The sequence below is a fragment of the Nannobrachium achirus genome, assembly GCF_963921795.1.
Source record: "Nannobrachium achirus genome assembly, chromosome: 2".
Taxonomy (NCBI): domain Eukaryota; kingdom Metazoa; phylum Chordata; class Actinopteri; order Myctophiformes; family Myctophidae; genus Nannobrachium; species Nannobrachium achirus.
Genome location: NC_137811.1, coordinates 49,911,559 through 49,918,799, shown reverse-complemented (window position 1 = coordinate 49,918,799; position 7,241 = coordinate 49,911,559).

Here is a 7,241-nt window from a genome sequence, read left to right as displayed (position 1 = left end):
ATCCCTGACCTGTAACTGGTCCACTATGCTGGACAGGTTCCACCTGCAAAACTAGCGGTGTGTAGTGTGTTTTCCTCCTCCAGTATTTTCTGGGAAGGTGCACACAGTAGCAATGAAGGGTGACACTTGTACACATGTACCATACACCCTCTGGCACTACATGACTTCTTCCCTCCACTGGTTAACAGCTCTAAAATGGACATCATATGAAAAACAACTCTGCTGTTTTTGAAACATTTAAGTGCCTATGTCTTCATCTGGTGCCCTGGCCTGCGGTGCCTTCCTTCCTGTATTTTTAGACAGCGCTTTTGTCTGCTCTGGTCTAATCTGATGCAGATCGTCCACATGGTGTTATTCACAACATTAAGAGAAAGTGTTATTCCACCACACATGTTGATCCAATACTATGCATGACTTTTGGAAGACCTACCCTGTTATATTTGTGCTTTGGAAAGAATGAAAACTTCACTTTCACTTGTGACCCCATTTAATGTGGAAAATGTCTCATTGTCATCATGTCACAATTAGAGGATAATACAATCCAGAGATGTATGTATTTATTTAGCCCATGCATGATAGGGGTACTCTCTTATTAAATTCCCAAGGTTAAGTTAACACTCACAGAGTTTGCTGTGATGCATGATGCATCAATGTTTTAAAATTCACTGTTTTCTTCTGATTACACTAATACCATGTTCATGTAATATCATTTGAAATAACTAATGTATTTATGAATTTCATTAATCTATATGTGTATGTACTGTATGTGCAGTGTATGTATGTATGTATGTATGTATGTATGTATGTATGTATGTATGTATGTATGTATGTACAGTACGGTATGTATGTATGTATATACAGTATGTATGTATGTCTGTATGTATGTGTATGTATGTTTGTATGTACAATGTATGTATGTATGTATGGATGTATGTACAGTATGTACACTACTGTATGTATGTATGTATGTATGTATGTACCGGTATGTATGTATGTATGTGTATGTATGTGTATGTACGTATGTAAGTACAGTGTACTGTAGGTACGTACTGTATACATACAAATGTGCCGTTTCAAGTCTTCAGGCTTTACTGCTCTTTTCCTGAAACTTCACAGCATGGAGCTAATCTTTGCAGATACCCTCAATTGTGCAAATGGCAAGAAACCAATCCATTCCCATTGAAAAGCTGAATCCAGCTTCATAGATAGATTTAAACTTTGATGTCAGAAAAGGTCAGCAAAAATAGCTGATCTACAATCTCAATATTCTGCCAATCCACTGGAAATCTACTGTCTTGCCAATGGCAGGACGTGTGAAGTTTTGAAATGGTACATTCGTACTGTATGTACAGTATGTATACTGTATGAACCTGATCTGTGTATTGCTGAGGACCTAAGGATCGAAGTGATGTGTCGAGTGTGATGTTGATCGGAAGAGCGGTACAGAACTGGCCACACCCTGAACGGTCACTGCACTAGTATAATGAAAAGTGAGAATGTCAACAAAACATTCTACCCTGCTTCTGTCGTGTGTATGTTATTCCCAAGGAGATTTTCCACCCTCAATTGCTGTGATTGGCTGTCATACACAATTTCACAAAGGGAGCGGGTGACGCACAGAGTGAGCGCTCGTTTTGGTTCAAGTGATAACCTATTCCTTCCACCTCGGCTTGCCAATGCTCTGCATGGGCACTCGCTCGGTCGGGTGTGCCTCACCAACCACAGTTACCCCACAAGGTAATTGCCTTGCTCTCGGCATGTCTGCCAGGTTCTCGATTCTCAAATGATTTAAAAAGTAATGCATTTGTCGTAAAATCTTGCAATTAAACTGGATGTTGTGTAAACCAAGGGTCTTCAACAGGGGGTCCTCAGAGTTACTACAGGGGGTGCTCCAAATCTTTGAGTATAATATATTTTTTATATATTAACCACTTGAACCCTTGTGTCCATATTCTGAGAAATGTTGCCAAAGATAGAAGATCTACAAGCTCACAATGCCTCCCAAGGCGTTGTGAGCTTGTAGATGTTCTATTTTTGGAAAAGAGCTTTTGTGTATTAGGGAAAAAGAGACTAAGTATAAAGAGTGAAAGGTCAAGTTTATTAAGTATTGACGGTTCAAGTGGTTACATATCAAAACAAATTGACATAAATCCAAAATACACTGATGATTGTGCTGTCAAACAATGAATCTATATGGAATCTATGAACAGGTTGCGGGGGTCCCTGCTTCATCTCACTCTCAACTAAGGGGTCCTTGGACTGAAAACGTCGAAGACCCCTGGTGTAAAAATGAGCACTCCCACAAAAATGGCTTGGGATTCCCATGAAGCTTCTATTAAACCTGCTTTACAAAACAATGAAGAGCCACTGGCAATTACTCCATCAGTTATAGACCTACTGATGGAGGGTATTACTGTTGTTTAACAAGTAAAAGGGTTAATGAGTGTACACTAATAGTTTTGACTGGGGGTGAGCTTCACAGTCATCCAGTGTGACCTCTCTGAAGATTTTCCTGAATGAAAGACATACTGCTCTGAGTCTTTATAGAGAGCTGTTGTTTAGACAGGTAATGGGCTGAGAGAAACATGACCACAGAAACCACCGTTACGCCTGATCTAGTTACACACGCACATTCGCATGTGTGTGGGTGTGCCTATTATGTGTGCATACTTGTTCATGCACTCGTTTCTGCTTTTGTTTGTGTATGTGTGTGCATGTGTGCAATGTGTCGGTATGTATGCCTGTGTTTGCGGCGCGTGCGTGTGTGTGTGTGTCTGTGCGAGTATGTGTGTCTTCGCGATCACCATAACATAACAGCAGGTTATGGGGTTAGAGCGCCTGTGTTTATTTGTTTGTCTAGCAGATGCCCTTATGCGGGCCACTCAGCCTGCGGTTCATTTAACACATCCACCTATTTACACAGCTGGATATGAGCTGATAGGGAGAGGCTGTACGGTGAAACATTTAATGTTAATGTAGAGGGGAGGACAGAGGAAGTTTTGGCACTTTCACTCTTTTCTTTTCTCCTCTTTCCCTGCTCTTCTGCTCTGCTCTTTCTTTCTTTCTTTCTTTCTTTCTTTCTTTCTTTCTTTCTTTCTTTCTTATACTCACTCTGAGGTTTATCTATCCATCCATCCTGCCATGTCTGTCTGTCTGTCTGTCTGTCTGTCTGTCTGTCTGTCTATCTCTCTGTCTGTCTGTCTGTCTGTCTGTCTGTCTGTCTGTCTGTCTGTCTGTCTGTCCATCTTTTCAGACAATCTCTTCCCTCCTTTCTTCCATCGCTCTCTGTCCTGTCACTCTATTCCTCTATCTCTCTCTCCTTCCCTCAGTTTCTCCCATCGCATCACCTAGTATCTACACCTCTAACCCTCTCCTTCCTCCCACCACGTCTCCCTCTTTACTTGTCACCCTCCTCCTCCTCCTCTTCTTCTTCTTTTCCTCCTTTTCTTCTTCTTCTCTTTCTTCTTCTTCTTCTTCTTCTTCTTCTCTTTCTTCTTCTTCTTCTTCTTCTTCTTCTTCTTCTTCTTCTTCTTCTTCCTCTCCATACAAAAGCCACATGGAAGGTCTGGTTCTAATCTCCACATTCTGGGATCTCCATTTGTTTTGCTAGTTCAGGGACCTCACATTGCAGTTTCCAGTGCCCAGGACCCACTCAGTGCAGATTTAATTAGATAAGGTGAATGGTGAAATTGGACATGGGGAGTTTTACTGAGAGACAGCAGGTTGGCCCTTGGCACAACATGAGCCCAGCTGAACATTGCACCCTCCCCTGAGAGGTGCATTATGAGGCTGAGAATGTAGATGGCATACTTACTGTAGCTTTGCCCTGCTATTCACAAAAAGTGTGTAGGACCTTTGCGCTTCCATACATTCATGCCAACCCATGCCTGTCCCTTTTGAGCTACAGCAGTGGTTCTCAACCTGTGGTACTCGTACCTCTAGTACTCAGAAGAAAAGAGCAAGACAACAGTAAGTGGAGAGAAATATTTATATTATAGCCTACTACAGGTAGTTCTTCTGACCAAGCATTACAGCACATATAGGTGTTAATAGAAGATTTGAGAACGGATTAATAATCACATTTAATTAGAAATATCATCAGTTGTGCAGCTCGGCTAGGCTAAGCGCAGTTTGCACGGGAAATTCACAGACCTAGTAGCAAAATGTGTCATCAAATTACTGGCTTAGGAATGCAACAACAACAAAAAATCTCCATGAATTCAAGGAATAAATTGGCCTCCTATGTGTTAGCATAACTGAATATGATGGGGTACGTCTACACACCTGTATTTTAATATCAGTTGTTATGGTGGTACTTGGAGAGACAGATATTTTCTGAGGTGGTACTTGGTGTAAAAAATGTTGAGAACCACCGAGCTATAGATAGTTAAATTAAGGTGTATTTCTTTTTATTAATATTTTATTTTGTTGTTGTTGTTGTTATTGCAGTTTTTGACTTTATTTATACACCAGGAAACCAATAGCAGATTGACTGGAGACATGCAAGCTGCCAGGCAGCGTTTGACCACCGCTCTCTATTCATTATTAAAAGCTATATCCCACCATTTAGAATCCATTGCAACTTTGGGAAGGCTGATGCTGTATGCACATTCTCAGTCAATTGCTTGACATGTTGGAGATATGAGCTTCTCAGCTGACCACAGAATCTTTAATAACAACATGATATATCTGCAGTTTATCTGTAGACAGCTTGTGGTGTACAATTCATCCTGAGGTCACGTCACACAAGCTGCATTCACATCTGATGAGGATGTTAATCCGTGACAGGAATACATCAAAGCCACTCCTGCATTCTGTCTTCTGTCTCCAGTTTGTTTTCTATGTTCCTCAGCATGTTTCCCTCAGACTGGTGCAATAACAATACTAGCTTGCATAATGATGGCTGTATCTCTATCCATCACTAGCCTGTTGACATTAAAGGCTCCTCATTACCCAGCATCTTGTCACGGACAGACCTCTGATTCACAGAGAAAAGACTGAAGCTATTAGGCTGTGATGGAGGGACGGGCAGGGAGATGGATTGAAGAGAGGCACAAGTGGCTTGGGAATGGGGAGGGAGCTGAAGAGACATGGAAGGAGAAGAGAAGGCATGGTCGTAAATGGAGACAGGAGAGCATTTGCATTGGAGGGAGAAAGAGGGGCAGACAGCGTGAGCATAACAAGTGTTTAGTGGTTTTCATGACCCCGGGCAGACCCTGCCATGATGTAACTGGAGTTGGTGGATTTTTTTGGCCATGGCCCTCTAATAACAGCACTATTAGCATGCTGAGCTGAGTAGAATTATACACGACATGATTCAGGTGGGTTTGATTAAAGAGCACAGTGTGCACCAGATAGTGTCTGAGATTACTGGCTTAGAAGTGACTGGCAGGTGGAGTAGGTTTTTAGAAAGGTCTAGTGATGATGTTATGATAAAGGCGGGTATAAGATGACGATGATGATTTATGATAATGTTCCTTCAGTTTCTCTTAATTTATCCAAGAATGATGATCATGATGATAATTGTGAGTTGTGAGATAATGATGATGATGATTTATGGTGATGTTCTTTATTGAGTTTCTCTTCATTTATCCAAGGAAGTGCTTTTCACACATGGTCTTTCTCAGCGCCACCCAACTACGCTATACATTTCTGTATCTGAATGTGCAGGGGCGTCACACCAAATTCTGGGCCCTGGGTACAAGGATTCACTGTGGGCCCCCCATGAATGTTACCTATTGAAAAATAGCAGATATACAAGCTCACAGCGCGGCACCGAGTGCCACGCTTCGAGCTTGTAGATCTGCTTTTTTTTTTTTTTTTGTGAAAATGTGTGCAAGAAACCTATGTTTCCATGTCAGTAGAGCTCAAACTTTTTCACGTCAAAGATGATATGTATTCGGCCACGGACCCCCATCTCAAAAGTTTTAGTTCCACAAATGTTCGCTTAAAAAATACATATATTCAAAGATTTGCACACATTATCACGACTTTTCAAAAATAGCAGATCTAATATAGCGGTGCCACGCTGTGAGCTTGTATATCTGCTATTTTTCAATAGCTACTAGGGCCCCTCCACCTTGGGCCCTAGTAACTCAGTCCCACTCCCCCCCCCTTGTGACGCCCCTGTGAATGTGGACTGGACAGACCACTGTAGGGCCTTGATTTTTTTCCCTCTTCCTGACTGGTTATTTGGTCGATGATACCATTGTAGATATTTGTGTTGGTGGTAGTAGGCCTAATGACAAAGAAAGATGATGATGATTATGATGAGCTTGATGATGACAGTGTGGTCAAGTGTGAAATTATTGGATCAGACTGACGATGATTAACGCTGATGCTGCTGATTGTGTTTACAGTGTGTTTGTTCACGCTCTTTTGTTTGTTCTTTCTGCCTCTCTCTCCACCAGTTCTTTATCAATTATCGTTTCTTTCTCTCCTTTTCCTATTCCCTCTTTCCCCTTTCATGTCCATTGTCTCTCAGTATTATATACTGGATTGCATTATGTCCAGAGACATGTTTAATGTTCTGTGTGGTTACAAATAATTCAGTCGCGAACTCTTTTTTTTGTACCATTGGCATCACATGTGGTTTCATGGATGTCCACTGAGCAATCAAACTCAATTAACCAATGTACTGAACGCTCCAAGTGGTCATTACTATTCTAATGTGCTGGATTGAATTAAGTCCTGCCAGGCCTGAGAGTGGTTCAGATGAAATTGAAGTCAATCACACAAGAACCGCTGTATCTGTATTATAGTGGCCTGTTAATGTTTTGACAATGGATTCTTAAGGTCTGAATTGGTGTCTGCTCCACCTTCCTGCGTTCATCCTGTTGTATTTTCTTGTTACAGTATCTCTCTTTACTGTATGTCATTGTCCCACTATGATCTATAGTCGTGTGGTACAGGTACTTGAGCCCCCCTCTGGTGGTACGCAGAGGAGTCTCCCAAATATGTCCCAAATATGTCCCAATATGTCTCATTGTCTGTCTCAATGTTTGTCTCAGTGTCTGTCTCATTGTGTGACAACTGCAGGAGTTAAAGGAGTAGTTCACAAAAAGAACATTCTATCGGTTGCATGCGACTCCATGAAGCTTTGAATGTATGGTGATGTTTTTGTTTTTGTTGCATTCCTAAGCCGATAATTTGATTATTATGGTGGTACGGGGAGAGACAGATATTTTCTGAGGTGGTTTTTACTTGGTGTAAAAAGGTTGAGAACTGCACTGATCTAGTCA